Genomic DNA, 18800 nt, shown 5'->3' on the forward strand with positions numbered 1-18800 from the left:
GTTTTCATGCTATCCACAATAAATATTCATGCAGTATTTGCTTAAGCAATAAACTCAAATATGTCTCCTGTGGATATCCTGAAAACCAAACCCTTAAAGATTTGTTTGGAAACCAGTTGCAAAAGTCAATTATGGACATTATGCTGACAAAAGGGTGAAATCTTCATCTACTTCCAGTAGATATAATTATTGATAGGGGCACAACTCAGCCTGTTTGCCCATTGAAAGAAAATATTAACCAATCAGGCCTTAGGAAGGAGATGGATGATAACGGTCAAAGCATTACTTAACACACAGTATTCATCTCTATACAAAGCCTAAGTGATAAGAAAACTCAGGAAATATTTACAGAACCATTTGTTACAAAAAAGCATAAAAATAAATAAAAATAAAATCCCACAAAATAGACAAATCTAAGGCCAATATATGAACCAGTTCAACAGAGAATACAGTATATTAAAATTTGTCTTTCAGAGAAAAATGAAAATATTAAAAAACTAAAACAAAACGAAAACCTTTTGACTCAAATTTAAGATGCTTCATCTCCTCAAAACCTCCAGCAACATCAGTTCCTGAAATGAAGAATCATCTAGAGGTAGCTTTGAAAAGGGTATTTGTCCAAAGGTTGGAAATTTTATTCCAGGGATAGGCAACTCTATTCCTGGAATGCTGCAAACAGGTCTGGTTTTCAGGGTATTCACAATGAATTTGCATGAGGTGTTATTTACATGCACAGCCTTCATTATGTGCATATATATCTCATGAATATTCATTGTGGATATCCTGAAAACCAGACCTGTTTGTTGCACCCAAGGTCTGGAATTGCCTACCCCTGTTTTATCCCATTGCTAGAAATAATTTCTGGAATCGTCATAAAAAGTAGGTTCTCTGCACATCATATACATAGGTGGGCCAGCGCCTTCATGGCCAGAGCCCACCCATAACTGAAGCGCCGCACAAGAGACGGCATCTCAGCAGGGGGGGAGGGGCGAGCGTACGGCGCGGCAGTACGGGGGCCGCGGCATGGCTTGACTCACCCCTCTCCCGGCTTGGTTACGCATCATTGTGGGCGGAGCTGGGGGAGGGGGCGAAACGGCACACAGTAATGGCATCAGCGGTCCCTTAAAGGGCCACGACGGAGGCCATGCAACCCCTTTTTCGCCTCTAGCCGGCAAAGGGAACACTTCGCCTCTCACCGGACAACTACTTGGACGTAGGCGGTAGGGGGCTTAACGATCGCGGGTCCAGGGGGACAGCACTGAAACCGGAACAGCACTCGCAATTGGTGCCAGCCCGATTTTGTTTGAGAAAGGCCGGGAGGGGCGGGCTAGCCCCTCGAGGCAGCCTTCAGATAGCAGGGCAGTCACAAGGCAGTGCCAGCAGAGAGGGAGCCAGGATCGAGGCAGACAAAGTGGCCGAGGGAACACGTGGCTGCCTTTTCAGGCTGCGGGTTAAATTTCCCTCATTCCCAAAAAAAAGGGGGGGGGGAGAAGATAGCCCTCACAACTAGCCACATAATTGAAGGGAATTTAAAAAAAAAAAAAAAAAAAAGGAAAGTGTGTGCTGATGGCTGGGGCAGTAGGGCATTGGTGCTCTGAGCACCAGGGGCTGTGAGTTTAAAAAGGGGGGAAGTCCCTAAAGCTCTGGGGGCCAGGGCTGGTAGCTGGTCCTGCTAGGTATTTAGGCTCCACGTCCCAAGGGCAGTGAGTTGAATTTGGTAAAAAAAAAAAAAAAAGAGGGCAGCAGAGTGGCCTAGCAAGTCAGTACAGCGGGCTTGAACCAAGAGAGCAGGGCTCAAGCTCCAAATTTAAAAAAAAAAAAGGGGGGGGGGGGGAGTGCAAGATAGGCACTCGTGCAGCTACCATCGTCTCGGGAACAATCCAAGACTCCAAAATGGCCTCCAGCCCAGCCCTCAACTCCCATGGGCACGATGGCAACGGTCGAGGAGCCAGGACGCAGGTTGCGTTCAAGAGCTTCGAAGGAAAGAGACATCGCTGAGATTACCAATGTAGAGACTACAGCGCCCGCAAGGCAAGCGAACTCTCAGCGAGGAACGTGCACAAGAACAGCTAGTAGTCAAAGAAGAAGTCAGGGTGGACGAGGAATGAGTCGAGAGCCAACAGGCCAGCAAGCGGACACTTCAGACTAGCCCCAAACAAATGACACAACATCAGCCATCCTACAGAGGAGTTAGAGTTACAGCAGCACACCACTGAGAGGGAAACAGCTTCTCACACACCATACCAGAGCCCCCATGGAGGTCCACAGCCGCAAGCCAGCCAGAATGAGTACCAAAGACATACAAGCGCAGAGAGGTACCCTTTTCCATCAAATGTCGAACCTCCCCCCTCTTTCTTAGGTGCCGATGTAATAATGTTCGCGGAAAGCAGTGCCCGCTTTCTTAACGCACGCATGGCACCCGCAAGGAGGCACCAAGCAATATGTAAATTAGGGGGTCACGCTAGGAAGGAAGTGCTAGGGTCGCTTACGTGACCTTAGCGCCTCCTTGCTAACGCTGCTGCTGGTTATGAAGAACGGCGGCCGTTTTGTTTTCATTACTGGCAGACCGGCAGCGTTAATAGCATGCGGAGCGAATGGGTGACCATGGGATTATACAGCATATGGCGGGATAAGCAGCCTTGGTGGCATTTCGAGTCTTTTCACAGTTTAATGCTAATGGAGCGAGAGCAGTGGAAGGCGACAATACAAGAGTGTAATCTGAAGTCCACGCTAATGCCCCAACAACAGCAACAACAGTACAAGCCAAAGCAGTGGTGCAAACTGACATGGGAACGCGCCATGAAATGCAAAACCCAGATGAAAAGGCAACCACCAGCCAAGCAGATCAGCACAGATGGGAGACAACAATGTAGGTGAGTCTTGAGATTAGGACGGGGTAGATGGCGGAAGATGGGGGAGCACAGGTGTTGAAAACACTAATTTGACAGCTGGAAAAAAGCGCAAGGTGAAGCACAAGCATAGAACAAGTTCCAGCTCAGACAGTTCTTCTTCTGCTTCGTCTTCGGACTCCACAAGTGACAGCGACCCACAGCCTGCAGCAGAGGCAGCCAACAAGGAGTCCAGAGGCCCCGCAGTGCTCACCACCTTATCTGAGCTATGGGAAAGCATGCCCAAACAATTACACAAAAAATACGAAAACGGACATACATAGACATATTTAACAACCTGCAAGGACGGAGAAGGACAGATGACAAAAAGAAATCGAAGGATGGACCGGCACATCTGGAAAAGGAGAAGAGGGTGCCCAAAAATATCGATAATTTGATAAGAGCTTTCCTATACGTTACAAGCGTGGTGGGACATTGTGACCCTTCTCAATACAGTCCCATGTTAAGTTACACAGAGAATATTCTCGAAGCTTACAAAGAGCATGAAGGTTGGGCCTGGCTCAACTATGATGAGAAATTCCATGACAAGATGGAAGAGAATTGCTTCATGTCATGAGGAGCTCAGGAGGTCAGCCTGTGGGTGAAACGGATGACACGAAAAGCAGGCGATGCAGGAGCACACTCAAGAATCGTGAGAAGGAAGTCTCCCAACAGGCACTCACCCAGGACGGCGCAGGCACAAGACAACACATGCTGGTACTATAACAAGGCAACTTAAACATTACAGGACTCTAAATTCAAACATGTTTGTTCAGCCTGCGCAGCTCCACACCCAGTAATGAAGTGCTCCAAAAAACCAATGACTGGGAGTAATGTTAAAGCACGTTGAAACTCAGCAATTTGATAAAGTGCCTTCACCCATCAATTTAGAAGCAATGATATCATGGTTGGAACGCTACCCCTGCCACAAAAACGCACAGAGGATTTGGTGAGGATTTTGTGAAGGATTCATCATTCCAATCCAAGGCCAGATAAAAGGAACAAAAACTAGCAACACAACATCAGTGATGCAACACGCCGACATAGTGCAGGAAAAGCTTGATATCGAGTTAACGCTCGGAGGGATGGCAGGTCCTTTTCCCCAGCAACCATTCCAAAAAGATGTACCTTTCGTCATTCGCGGTGATCCCCAAGAAAGAGAAGGGCAAATTCTGGCTCATTCAGAATCTGTCATACCTTTCAGGAGCATCCATCAATGACCAGCTGCCCCCAGAAGAGTGCTCTGTTCAGTACACATCCTTTGATTTGTCAGTGGCAGTACTCAGATCATGCGGCGCGGGCGTGCTAATGGCAAAATCGGACATAGAATTGGCCTTTAAATTACTTCTGGTCCACCCAAGCAGTTTCCCATTATTGGGTTTTACTTTCAGGAATCAATATTACTTTGATAAATGTATGCCTATGGGATGCTCAGTCTCATGTGCTTCAAGTAACATTATTCTCTATTTAGACTATTTTCTGTTCATGGGCCAAGAAATTCCGTCACCTGCGATCACTTCCTCCCTGATTTCCAGTCAGTCGATGAGGATTTCGGCATGCCTTTGGCACACAGCAAAACAGAAGGTCCAATAACTATCATTTCCTTCCTCGGAACTGAGCTGGATTCAAACAAGATGGTCGCTAGGCTCCCAAGGGAAAAAGTTGAAAAACTGCATATAATGATACAGCAAGCAGCAATGGCGAAGAAGATACTACAAGTCGCGCAGTCCATCTTAGGAACCTTGAACTTCGTATGTCACACAATTTCCATGGGAAGAGCTTTTATGAGAAGATTGGCAGCAGCCACAGTAGGGATACAGCATCCCCATCACTTCTTAAGTGTCAAAGGCCATATGCGCAGATTTTAATATGTGGAGCTCTTTCCTCAAAACATTCAATGACGTATCCGTCATACACTTTCTAGCAAAGATCTGGACATTCAAATGGATGCGTCAAGAGGTTGGGGTTTTGGGGCATTCTGCCAAGGTGCATGGTGTGCGGAGCTGTGGCCAGTGGAATGGGTCAATATCGGACTCATGAAGAACATAACATTTCTGGAACTCTTCCCTATATGGGTGGCACTAGTATTTTGGAGTGACAGACTCAAAAAGAACCACATAATATTTTGGTGCAACAACCAAGCAGTAGTTCAGGTATTGAACTTGCAATCAGCATATTTTTTTTTTTAACTCTTGATTTATAATTTCAAATATTAAGATAATATAAGCAATAATCACTTGATAGAAAAAAAAAAGGCAGGGATAATAAATGGAAAGAAAAAAGGACAAGCAATTCAGCAAAACTAATAATCATTAAATTATTTACCTGCACATTGCACAAGAAGAAAGAAAGGATGAGACACTTTAAAATAGAAGAATAATTCCAAAAAAGAAGACATACTGATCTGGGAACTATTAAACAGTTGATCGTCTAACCACAAAACTCTGGTGTTGATGATATAGATTCAGCCATCCTATTTTCTAAGAAAGCTTTCATATGACTGGCTTCAAAAAAGAGATAATTATTATTAAGAAACTTAACCATACATTAGCCAGATATTTTAAGGAAAAAGATCCACCCTTAGCAATTACCATTTCCTTGAGCTGAAGGAAAACCTTCCTCCTAACCTGTGTCTGTCGAGATACATCTGGGAATATCCAGACTTTTTGATCCATATAGGAAAAATTTCTATGGGAAAAGACACTGATGAATATTTAAATTAGTTGTCTGCTTCCTGCAAACATCGATCCTCCCCCTTTTCAGGAGCTGACTAGGGTGGAAGCAGACCTCTAAATTAAATTTATAACGTCCCCGAGCTGGCTCCTGAGAAGGGGAAAGATCATTGTTTATATCAGCTGCCCAGACCTTAGCATGTGCAAGACCTTGACCCAAGGGGCTGCCCAGGTCAGTCATGTTGCTGGTGTTGATCACAGCGGCTCCATGCCTGGAGAGCCATTGCAACCAACATAAAGTTCTTGCGGCAACCTCCCTGTTTGATCGTTTCATTTTCTCTATGGCGGCAAGAACTTCTTGGGCCTGCTCCTTTAAACCTGACCACCGCTACTTTCAGCTGCAATAGTGGGAAATAGTCTGCTGCTTTTCTTTTCATGTGCTGTGCATCTCTAAGTGGGTGGCACCTAACATACCTCCCACTGCTGTCTCAAGGACTCCTTCAATCTCAGCCACTGCAAAAAAAACAAAACAGTGATGGTGGGTGCCTTGAAGTATGTCCTTTCCCAGCCAAGGAAGGACCTCCAGAAGCATTAACTGGAAGCCCATCCATTCTCCTGGGGCCATGCCTGGATCCCCCCCAACCATTAATGTATGTAAAACCCTTTTTTTAAAACTAATGTTGGTTTGACATTCAGCATGTGTGTGTGAATGAGCATCACTGAGAGTATGTCAGTGTGTGAGAGTGCGTGGGTGTGAGCAAGCATATGTGTGCATCAGTGAGCATACTTGTATTTATCAGTGAGTATGTGAGCAAACGTGAGCATGTGTTTGAACAAGTGTCAGTGTGTGAGTGCATGGGGGTAAGTGCAAGTGTCTGAGTTTGTGTCAGTGAGCTGCTGTGAGCGTGTGTGTCAGTGAGCATATTTATCTGTGAGCATGTGTTGTAGCATGAGCAAGTATATGTGTCAGTGTCCATGAATGTGTGAGTGCATGGGTGTGAGCGAGAGTGCATCTGTGAATGCCCATGGGTTTGAGCAAACATATGTGTGTCAATAAGCATATTTGTGAGCCTGTGTGTGAGTGTGTACTAGAGTGCGAGCGAGCATCTGTCTGTGTGTGAGAGTATGTGGGTGTGAGCGAGAGAGAGAGGAGAAAGTTTGTGTGCTACCAACTATACCCCCTTCATCCCCACTAATCCATGACAATCTAAGGATATGGAGAGTGGAGGATTTTAAAATCCTCATTAGCTTGACAGTATCAATGCCTGTAGTTCAGGCATTGATACTGTCAAGTTTAGATTACTGTAATGCTCTGTATTTGGGACTCCCCAATTCCACCATTCGACCACTACAACTTATCCAAAATTCAACAGCTCGTATCTTATACAACTTAACCCGTAGAGATCATATATCACCAATTTTACAGCAACTTCATTGGCTTACGGCATTTTGTACAAAATCCTATCAATAATTCATGGTTTATTATACAATGCAAATTCCGTATGGCTTTGTTCTCTACTTAGGATATATAAGCCTTCAAGACACGTTCCATGGATAAGTGCATTTTAGAAGTACCCTCGGTAAAAAATGCAAGACTGGACATGACATGGGAAAGGGCCTTTTCAGTTGCAGGCCCTCGTCTCTGGAACTCTATACCAGAAAATATTAGATTAATTCAAAATACAGGAGAATTTAGAAAACACTTGAAAACATATCTATTTAAGTGTGCTTACAACCCCAGTTAAATTAATTCTCTGTTTACATAACCCCAATTAATATCTTATATCAATTGTCAATACCGCTTTTGTTTTATCGATAACCACATGTCAATTTCTGATCGTACCTATTCTACTACAATACTGATGTTAAATTTGTATTATACTGTATTCTTGTTACAATTTTAATAGTTAGATTTTATTAATTTTATCATTTTAGAATGTATACCATTTTTTAAATTTTTAATTGTGTGTTTTACTGTAAACCGCCTAGACGGCCAGATCCTGACCATTTTGCGGTATATAAAAACTTTTAAAATAAATAAATAGGGTGTTGTTTGTATCTGCTTTTTTGAAAAATGTATTGCTGTTTTGGAAATTTTAAAAATGTTTTAATTTTTTGAATGTTCTGTTCAACTGTTTGAAATATTCTTTTTATTAGTATGGTTTTACTGTTATGAATGATATTTTTTGTTTGTTTTATGAGGAATTACAACATTTGTTTTTACATTGTTGCACTGTCTTTTTGTGTCTAAAAGAGAGACAAGGAATGTGTATCTATGTGGCTGGGGGAGAGAGAGAGACAGAGAAAAAGAGATTGGGTGTGTTTTGTGGTTGAGAGAGGAATCTTTTTTTTTTTTTTGTTTTGTGGCTGGGAGAGAGATGGCATATGTGTTGTGTATAGGGAGAGGAAGAAGAGGCGTGTGTGTCTGGGGGAGAGGGAGTGTGTGTGTCTCTTTGTGGCTATGAGAGAGTGTGTGTATGTCTGTGGCTGAGAGAGAGGGAATGTGTGTCTTTGTGGCTGGGAGAGAGAGAGAGAGAATGTGTGTGTTTCCAATTGGGAGAGAGTTGGCCTTTTTTTGGGAAGGGAGGATCAGTCCCCTCCCCTCCTCCCCCCCCCCCATGCTCGTGGTATGTATGGTGGCTCTCTGCTACTGGGAATTCTGGTTTTTGTGGCTCTTGATGTGTGAAAGGTTGGCCACCCCTGCTCTTGTGCCTTCTAGAGACATCTAAGTATATTTTAGACAGAGACCCACCCTTTTGAGGATGGAGCAGGAAAATTAAAACCACTTTATATCCTTGGAACCTCCCATTGCTGGAATTTTCCTCACTTTAACCTATGATGAGGGATTAGAGAGCCTTACACACATCTGCCCTTTGTTTGACCAAAACAGACACAGCTTCTTAAAGAAGGCTTACAGTAGATTTTTTTTTAAAGAATATTAAAAATGAACCTTGTAAATATTTGACCCATGAAGCTGTAATTTTGGAAACAGCATCTGTTCTTAAAACAAAAAAATCATTTTTTAAAAATATTTTTAGTGTATTAGAGTGATAGTGTGAACTTGGCAATTAGGGGGTAATTTTTAAACCCTATGGAGAGTTTGCATTTTCAAAGCGAAGCTCTCCATAGAATTTCCCTTTGAAAAAAGCTGCCCCGTTAGTGCTTCAGTGCCTGTCGGCTTTGCACTAGCTTTGCAGAAGGTACAAAGTCAGTGCTGTAAATCAGTGCCATACATACCCATGTGTTGTCTGCCAGCTCTGCCTTCTCCCTACCCCCGTCCTTTCCCCTTTGTGGAGGTGGAGGGCAATTTTCAGCCCCCATTTTTACTCAGGCAGAAGCTTTTGAAAATTGCCCCCTTAATGTTTTGCAGATGTGGAATTCAAGCACTGACATCATTGTAGTCCATATCCAGCTGTCACAGTACCACCGGGATTGATTACAAACATCAAATTAAAATAAAGACAGAAAGGGAGACTGATTTTTTTTAAACAGTTTCTGAAATCACAGCTCCTGTGTTTAAGCGATTAAACCAGGGGTGGCCACCTCTGGTTCTAGAGAGCCACAAACAGGCCATGTTTTCTGGATATCCACAACGAATATGCCTGAGAGAGATTAGCATGCACTCCCTCCATTGTATGCAGATCTATCCCATGCATATTCATGGTGAATATCTTGAAAACATGGCCTGTTTGTGACTCTTGAGGACCAGAGTTGGCCACCCCTGGATTACAGAGTTTATTTAGGGTAGCTTTCAAGCTGCAGTATTAGCACAGTTTGGATAGTTAAGTTGGCAGTTAGGGAATCTTATTGGCTGTGTTTTGTTTTTGTTTTTTTCCATGCTGCTTTCTTTTCCTGAAGAGGTACTAGTGTGTTAAAGTTTAAGAAAGCATCTCCCACTGTTATGAATCTACATAAATCAGGGCTTATTCTTGTAATGATTCTTACCAGAATCCCACGCATGCATTCCACTGGTGCATGTAAAATATAACCACAGCATGAGCATCAGAGAAGCTGACTATTAGAAGGAGATATTTAAAAAAAAAAAAAAAAAAGTGGTTGTAGCTTCAGGGTAGCACAGATTTAAGTTAATTTCTTCCTCTGGTATCTGGTCCCTGATTCCCTTGGCAGGTACCTGCGGTACTTCTAAACAACAATGACCACATGGACTCCAACGCTTCTAGTTGTCCATTCACTCATGTGTTTGATACATGTGTATGGATAGATGGGTAGAGGGACAGATGAATGACTGCAGCAGGTGGGTTGCTGTTGCTGTGAAACCTTTAAAAGGTGTGCATTATCAATGAAAAAGCAAATCTCATATTTCTCACCTGTAAAAAATATAAATAGCAAAATATATCCGGATAAAGGAAAGGAATACGAGCAGAAATGGGCAAATTCATATTTTGAGGATTCTTGCAAGTACAGCTGGCTTGTGGAGCAGTGATTCCTTATCTTGTTGTGACATTGATGGATCTCTAGAAGATTTCTGGAGGTTCCAGGTACATTATGGGTATGCTTGAGGGAAAGCACAGATCCCATTTGCCAGGGCAGCACTCAGTGACTGCTAATGCTCGGTACGTATCCAGCATAACTCTCTGCTTCAACGGCAGGGGAGAACGTCTGATACTTCAAGCATATCCAGCATAGCGCTCTGCTTCAACGGCAGGGGAGAATGTCTGTTACTTCAAGCATATCCAGCATAGCGCTCTGCTTCAACGGCAGGGGAGGAAGTCTTCAAGCATATCCAGCATAGCTCTCTGCTTCAACGGCAGGGGAGGAAGTCTTCAAGCATATCCAGCATAGCTCTCTGCTTCAACGGCAGGGGAGAAAGTCTTCAAGCATATCCAGCATAGCTCTCTGCTTCAACGGCAGGGGAGAAAGTCTTCAAGCATATCCAGCATAGCTCTCTGCTTCAACGGCAGGGGAGAAAGACTGATAATTCACTTTCAATGCATATCCAGCATAACTCTCTGCTTCAACGGCAGGGGGAATGAAGAAAAGTGGATCTGTATACAGACAACCAATAAGGATTGAATTACATAGTCTGAGTAAACAAATAAGCATGGGTGTAGCTTGCTTATTGCGGCGGTTACTACCCCTAACTAATTAAGCTAGATATTTCACTTAGATGCAGCTCCAACACTGCTCTCTACATTAATGGTGGGGGTGGAAGGGAAATAGAACCAAAAGGTTACTAAGAGCCAAGAGAAACAGATAAGTATGAAAAAAAAAAAAGTGTGAAACTGGATGGGCAGACTGGATGGGCCGTTTGGTCTTCTTCTGCCGTCATTTCTATGTTTCTATGTTCTGTCCGCCTTATTTAGTAAGTTTATTGCCTTGAGAGATGGCAAGTCATAGGAAGATGGGCCGCTGTACAAGTCTATGAAACAATGGAAATAGAAGAAGCTGTTAGAATTTGAGGCAATCAAAACAGGAGACATTATTTGGAGGGGTAGTATTAGTCATATGAACGAGACATTGTGTAGAAATTTATATAAAAAATAGGGTTAGTTGATTATGTCAACAGTACTTCACCAACACGGCCGATTACTGTGGGAATGAGCCAAATGAACATCCTATTCATTAACATATCATTTGCATGTTCTAAAGTCTATTTTTGGATAGCATATGCTTTTATGTTTAAACTAAGCACTACTGAAACTCAGTTGTTCCTTAAATCAAGTCTCAGGGGGACCACAAAGATCGCTTGTACAGTTAAATGCCTTAATGAGCTCATTGTACTGTGGGAACTGGGCATTAGTTTTCTCTGAGATCTGATTGAAAACTATTTCCTAAAGAGCTGGATTAGGAATGCTCCATGGTACTATATTTGCTACAGCACAACGTTTGCTTTGCGATGAAGAAAAAAAAGGCACTTCAAAATAATTATAATATCATGTTCGTTAAGCATGATAGATTAATGTAGATTTTACTCCTTTCCCTGCTCCCCCTTTTCTTTACTTCAGAGTTTTCTATAAGAAACCCAGACTGTGCCCTAAGATCTATAAATACATAATTACTTTTCCAAACATTTATTAGCAAAAAAATAAATAAATCTAAACTTCACTGTACAGCTCAGATTAAGAGAAAAGGAAATTGAAAGGAACCTACAGAGGTTCAAGTTGTATATGAACTTGGATTTTTTTTTCTGCCTGAAGACCCTTTAGCCAAGTTATGTGCGTGAGGTGCTGCACTAGATGCAGCGTCTTGGTTATTCACAGTGTACATAAATCCCAGAGTCCACCAAACACACAAAAAAAAATTTCTCCATTCTAAAATATTCCGGAATATGCTTTGTCACACAGAACAAGTGCTCAGATTACGTTTAAAATTGTATTCTTTTCTTTTCTATATAACCTAAACAAATGCATTGATCCAAATATTACTTTCAAATACTCTCAAGGTGAAAGCTTCCAAACTCCTGTAGGCTAGCCTTCTGTCATATAGTCATTGTTCCACGATTCTGAATTCTGTACTTACTCTCCAAATATCCCTCCTAAAATAGTGAAACCAAAATTGTATGCCACACTGCAGATGTGGTCTCAGTATTGCTTTATGAAGTTTATCGTCGTGATCCCAGAATAGAATTGCATAGTCCAGAGCCCGCCTCAGGCTGCCCTGAACCCAATTCTCTGATAGGCTTAACAGAGGTTACAACTGGCACTTAGGAAGGGAACCAGTATTCTCTTAGCTTTGAATAAAGACATTGGTTCCTCTTTCTTTTGGCTCTGTCATGCTATGTTTCAACTCTTTAGGGACCAACCCATCTTTATTAGCTAGGTTGAAATGACTATCTAACTGACTTCCAACCAGCATTTAGTACTTTCTTTTATATTTTCCTGTGCTATTCTTACATATATTTTAAAATTAATTTTTGACTTTGTGTAGCTGAAGTAAGTAATGCATGTGAAACATTGTACCTGCATCCAAGTCAGGCAAGCACCATAAAGAGCAACTCGACAGATTATTCCAGGGAGGGTTTGGGCTCTTCAACTTTGGAGGAAGGTAAAATCCCGCCTGACTTCGAGCCACATAGATCTTTGCTCTGTTTTCTTCCACAGGGTTGGGTTTATTAGCTCAGAGCCTGAAAACACTTACGGGCGGATTTTAAAAGCCCTGCTCGCGTAAATCCTGGCGGATTTACGCGAGCAGGGCCCTCGCGCGCCTATTATGCATAGGCCGCCAGCGCGCGCAGAGCCCCGGGACGCGCGTAAGTCCCGGGGTTTTTTTTAGGGGGCGTGTCGGGGGCGGGGCGGGATGCAGCGTTTCGGGGGCGGGCCCGGGGGCATGGTTTCGGTCCGGGGCATTCCAGGGGCATGGCTGCGCCCTCCGGAACCGCCCCCGGGTCGGGTCTCGGCGCGCCAGCAGTCCGCTGGCGCGTGTGGATTTACGTCTCCCTCCGGGAGGCGTAAATCCATGGATAAAGGTAGGGGGTGGGGTTTAGATAGGGCCGGGGGGGTGGGTAAGGGAGGGGAAGGTGAGGGGAGGGCGAAAGAAAGTTCCCTCCGAGGCTGGAGAGCCAAATAAGGGATCTATCTCTGGTGCCAGAGCAGCTTGAAGGTGCAGGGATCCACCTACAGGTTCTAGAGATAGGTGGCTGACTAGCTTGCTTTTATCCAAGGTGGACCCACTTCGCAATGGGCTGGCAGGTCTTGGAGGTAATGAGAGATGGCTGGGCTCTAGTTTCTTCAACTCCCTCTGGATGCCCTTATGGGTTATCCATGCAACTCGCTAGTGAGGAGAGGGGCAGTGGAAAGAAAGCTGACAGGCCTCAGGGCCATAATTCCAGTTCCAAAACTGCAGGAAAATACGGTGTGCTATTCCATCTATTTTGTCATGGCCAAGAAGAAAGAGGGCTCCTATCAACACTTCCTGGAACTGAAAGGGGTCAAACAGCATTTGAGCATAATTCACTTCAGAATGGAACTTTGCGCTCCTTCATTATGGCAGCATTAAAGACTTTCTCACTTCTTTCAATCTGACGGAAGCATATCTACTTACCCCCTAACGACAGGAACATTGGTAATTTTTGAGTTTTGCCGTTCTAGGATTGCATTGTCGTATGTACGGTGCGCAGAACCTTCTCCCAAGGTCATGGGGATAGAAGCGGCATCTCTGCACAAGGAGGGTTTTTTAGTCTATCCATATCTGGACGCCTGGGTGATTCGGACCAAGCTTGTGGAAGAGAGTCAAGGTGATAATCATCTCCCAAGGTGATCTGTCTCCTTCTTGAGCTGGGCAGCATAGTAAACTTAGCCAAAAGCAGTCTACAGCCAGCACGGACTACCTCAAAGTAAGATTCGATACAACACAAGGCAGGTCCTGCCAGAGCAATGTATCTGACAGTTGAAGACTCCAGTTCAATCCTTGAGACTGGCCATCCATCCAAAGGTGTGGAGTTATTTCTAAGTCTCTGGGTCCATGGTGACAATGTTGGAGGTAGTACCTTGGACAAAGGTGCATATGCATCTGCTGTAGCAGGCTCTTCTAGCACAGTGGATTCCGGTCACAGGTGTAGGCAGTGAGGCTCTCCTAGCCAATGGAAGTGAGCATGAAGGTGAGTGGTTGTTGCAAAAGGGAACTCCTCCTGAGAAGGGGTATCCTTAGAGATCCCAGAATGGTAGGTGCTCACAATGGGCCTGCTAGGGTGGGAGGCTCCCTACCAAGAGTTGATGGTATAAAGTCAATGGAATGCTGTGGATCGACAGGGCACTATCAATCGACTGGAAGCTTGTGCGGGTCGCTTGGCATGCTTATAGTTCGTTGGCCGGCTGTAAGGGTGATGTCAAACAAGGCCACCACAGCTTCCTATATAGACCATTTAGGCAGTAGTAGTAGTCACCAGGTGTTGGTGGAAATAGATACTTTCATGAAATGGGCAGAACAACATATCCAAATGATATCAGCATCTCACATTGATAGTACGGACAATGTGAGGGCCAATTTTCTCAGTGGACATAACTTGAATCAGGAGAGTGGGAACTGACAGAGACATTTTTCAACTCATGGTTTCTCAATGGGTCAGATGTATCTGGATCTGATAGTGTGTTACCATAATGTGATGGTGCGATGGTTCTATAGTCACAAACAGGAGCCGGGGATGTTGGGGATACTCTTGTTTGGGAGTGAGATGCTATATGGGTTCCCTCTCTGGCTGATGTTCGGCAGGGTAATACAGAAGATTGCAAGTCATCCGAGGACTGTACGCTGGTGTCTTAGATTGGCCACAGAGAACATGTTTCAGTTACAGATAGACAGTCCTATGGGGCGGCCTTTCCTGAAGGTTCTTCTACAACAGGGATTGATAGTACATGAAAATCTGGGTCAATTCTGTCTTACAGTTTGACACATGAGAGGGCTCGACTACTGAGACTTGGTTGTTTTCCGGCAGTGGTATCCACACTGCTCTGAGCTAGGAAGTTTCCACATCTCAGGCTTATATCAGGGTTTGGAGAGGATTCAAAAGTTGATGCGGGGCAAGGGATTTTCACCCTCTGAGTGGAAATACTGCTAATCTTGGGTTTCCTGTAAGAAGGATTAGTAAGGGTTTGGCCCTAAACTCCTTACAGGTTCTGGTTGCAGCACTGGTGTAGAGATCACTGGTGTGTTGTACACCTTTGTTCTCACATCCAGATGTTTCTCTGTTTTTGGGAGGGAGTTCAACATCTACATCCTTATTGGTGTCTGCCAGTACCACTATGGGGCTTCGGCCTGGTGTTGAGTTTTTTGGCAGGCCCTACCTTTTGGCAGCTGCGTGATCTCTCCTTGCAGCTACTAACCTGGAAAATGATCTTCCTGGTTGGCTATATGTTCAGTGAGGTGCTTTTCTGAGCTGTAAACTTTCTCCTGCCATGAGCCTTTTCTGTGGATAACTCTGAGGGTGATGCAGATTATATCTGTACCTTCCTGTTTGCCAGAGGTGGAGTCAGTGTTCCACTTGAATTAGTCTATTTCCCTTCTAGAGCTGAACAAGGGCAGAATTGAGCAGGAATAGATTATGTACCTTAGATATGAAATGACATTGGTGCGGTACCTGAGGATCGCCCGCTACTGATGAAAGACTGCTCAACTGTTCATTCTCAGTGGTGGAGATAGATAATGAAAACTGGCGTTGTGGGCTGCAGTGCCTCATTGAGTTAAATAGGTTATCACAGCAGCCTATGTAGGTGCAGAGGTACCCTTTCCTAGGTAAGTCAGGGTGCATTTTACTAGAGCACAGGCAGTCTTGGGTGAGTGGAGACACAGTTGTTGTCTCATTCTGAGATTTGTTGGACAGTAACATTTATTTTTTATTTATTTTATTTATTATTTTTATATACCGACATTTGATCTCAATCGAGATATCACACCGGTTTACATTCAGGTACTGTAGGTATTTCTCTATCCCCAGAGGGCTTACAATCTATGTTTTTTGTACCTGAGGCAATGGAGGGTAAAGTGACTTGCCCAAGGTCACAAAGAGTGACAGCAGGACTTGAACCCTGGTCTCCTGGTTCATAGTCCACTGCTCTAACCACTAGGCTATTCCTCCTCCCCCTTTCTCCTCCCCCATGCTCCTTCTTTCTCCAAGCATTACTTCTTAGATGTTAAAGTCCAACAGGATGCAGCCTTCATGAGGGCGGTGTTGATAGGAGCGCAGATAGCCTCCTACCCATTTCAGGAATATCTTTAATACATCTCACCAGTGTGGATTGGCCTACCTGAGTGTTGCCTACTTGTGATTTTCTTTTCAGTTTGTTCATTCCTTCCTGGACAATACAATTAATATTTTACCTGAGCTCAGTGCTTCTGACTTAAGTGGAGGTAATGAATTGTTGACTGGGTAAATGTAACATCAGGACTTGCTAGAGATATAAAGTTCCTGGATGTAATAAATGATTGTTTCATGGAGCAATTGGTTCAGGAACCAACAAGAGAGGGAGCTATTTTAGATTTAATTCTTAGTGGAACACAGGATTTGGTGAGAGAGGTAACGGTGGTGGGGCCACTTGGCAACAGTGATCATAACATGATCAAATTTAAACTAATAACTGGTAGGGGGACAATAAGTAAATCTGCAGCTCTAACACTAAACTTTCAAAAGGGAAACTTTGATAAAATGAGGAAAATAGTCAGAAAAAAACTGAAAGGTGCAGCTGCAAAGGTTAAAAGTGTTCAACAGGCTTGGACATTGTTTAAAAATACAATCCTAGAGGCGCAGTCCATATGTATTCCACGCATTAAGAAAGGAGGAAGGAAGGCAAAACGATTACCGTCATGGTTAAAAGGTGAGGTGAAAGAGGCTATTTTAGCCAAAAAATCATCCTTCAAAAATTGGAAGAAAGATCCATCTGAAGAAAATAGGATAAAACATAAGCATTGTCAAGTTAAGTGTAAAACATTGATAAAACAAGCGAAGAGAGAATTTGAAATGAAGTTGGCCATAGAGGCAAAAACTCATAATAAAAACTTTTTTAAATATATCCAAAGCAAGAAACCTGTGAGGGAGTCGGTTGGACCATTAGATGACCGAGGGGTTAAAGGGGCTCTTAGGGAAGATAAGGCCATTGCAGAAAGACTAAATGAATTCTTTGCTTCCGTGTTTACTAGTGAGGATGTTGGGGAGATACCAGTTCCGGAGTTGGTTTTCAGGGGTGATGAGTCAGACGAACTGAACGAAATCACTGTCAACCTGGAAGATGTAGTAGGCCAGATTGACAAACTAAAGAGTAGCAAGTCACCTGGACCGGATGGTACGCATCCCAGGGTACTAAAGGAACTCAAAAATGAAATTTCTGACCTATTAGTTAAAATTTGTAACCTATCATTAAAATCATCCATTGTACCTGAAGACTGGAGGGTGGCCAATGTAACCCCAATATTTAAAAAAGGCTCCAGGGGTGATCCGGGTAACTATAGACCAGTGAGCCTAACTTCAGTGCCGGGAAAAATAGTGGAAACTATCCTCAAGATCAAAATTGTAGAGCATATAGAAAGACATGATTTAATGGGACACAGTCAACATGGATTTACCCAAGGGAAGTCTTGCCTAACAAACCTGCTTCATTTTTTTGAAGGGGTTAATAAACATGTGGATAAAGGTGAACCGGTAGATGTAGTGTATTTGGATTTTCAGAAGGCGTTTGACAAAGTCCCTCATGAGAGGCTTCTACGAAAACTAAAGAGTCATGGGATAGGAGGCGATGTCCTTTCGTGGATTACAAACTGGTTAAAAGACAGGAAACAGAGAGTAGGACTAAATGGTCAATTTTCTCAGTGGAAAAGGGTAAACAGTGGAGTGCCTCAGGGATCTGTACTTGGACCGGTGCTTTTCAATATATATATCAATGATCTGGAAAGGAATACGATGAGTGACGTTATCAAATTTGCAGATGATACAAAATTATTCAGAGTAGTTAAATCACAAGCAGACTGTGATACATTACAGGAGGACCTTGCAAGACTGGAAGATTGGGCATCCAAATGGCAGATGAAATTTAATGTGGACAAGTGCAAGGTGTTGCATATAGGGAAAAATAACCCTAGCTGTAGTTACACGATGTTAGGTTCCATATTAGGAGCTACCACCCAAGAAAGAGATCTAGGCGTCATAGTAGATAATACATTGAAATCGTCAGCTCAGTGTGCTGCAGCAGTCAAAAAAGCAAATAAAATGTTAGGAATTATTAGGAAGGGAATGGTTAATAAAACGGAAAATGTCATAATGCCTCTATATCGCTCCATGGTGAGACCACACCTTGAATACTGTGTACAATTCTGGTCGCCGTATCTCAAAAAAAGATATAGTTGCAATGGAGAAGGTACAGAGAAGGGCAACCAAAATGATAAAGGGGATGGAACAGCTCCCCTATGAGGAAAGGCTGAAGAGGTTAGGGCTGTTCAGCTTGGAGAAGAGACGGCTGAGGGGGGATATCATAGAGGTCTTTAAGATCATGAGAGGTCTTGAACGAGTAGATGTGACTCGGTTATTTACACTTTCGAATAATAGAAGGACTAGGGGGCATTCCATGAAGTTAGCAAGTAGCACATTTAAGACTAATCGGAGAAAATTCTTTTTCACTCAACGCACAATAAATCTCTGGAATTTGTTGCCAGAGGATGTGGTTAGTGCAGTTAGTGTAGCTGGGTTCAAAAAAGGTTTGGATAAGTTCTTGGAAGAGAAGTCCATTAACTGCTATTAATCAAGTTTACTTAGGGAATAGTCACTGCTATTAATTGCATCAGTAGCATGGGATCTTCT

At 43.4% G+C, this 18800-nt stretch overlaps 1 protein-coding gene across 1 annotated transcript in view; it reads left to right on the forward strand.

The window, feature by feature from the left end:
• ARHGAP6 (Rho GTPase activating protein 6) overlaps window positions 1-18800 on the forward strand; it is a 269412-nt gene that overhangs the window by 122044 nt on the left and 128568 nt on the right.

Source organism: Rhinatrema bivittatum, chromosome 5 (genome assembly GCF_901001135.1).
Source record: "Rhinatrema bivittatum chromosome 5, aRhiBiv1.1, whole genome shotgun sequence".
Taxonomy (NCBI): domain Eukaryota; kingdom Metazoa; phylum Chordata; class Amphibia; order Gymnophiona; family Rhinatrematidae; genus Rhinatrema; species Rhinatrema bivittatum.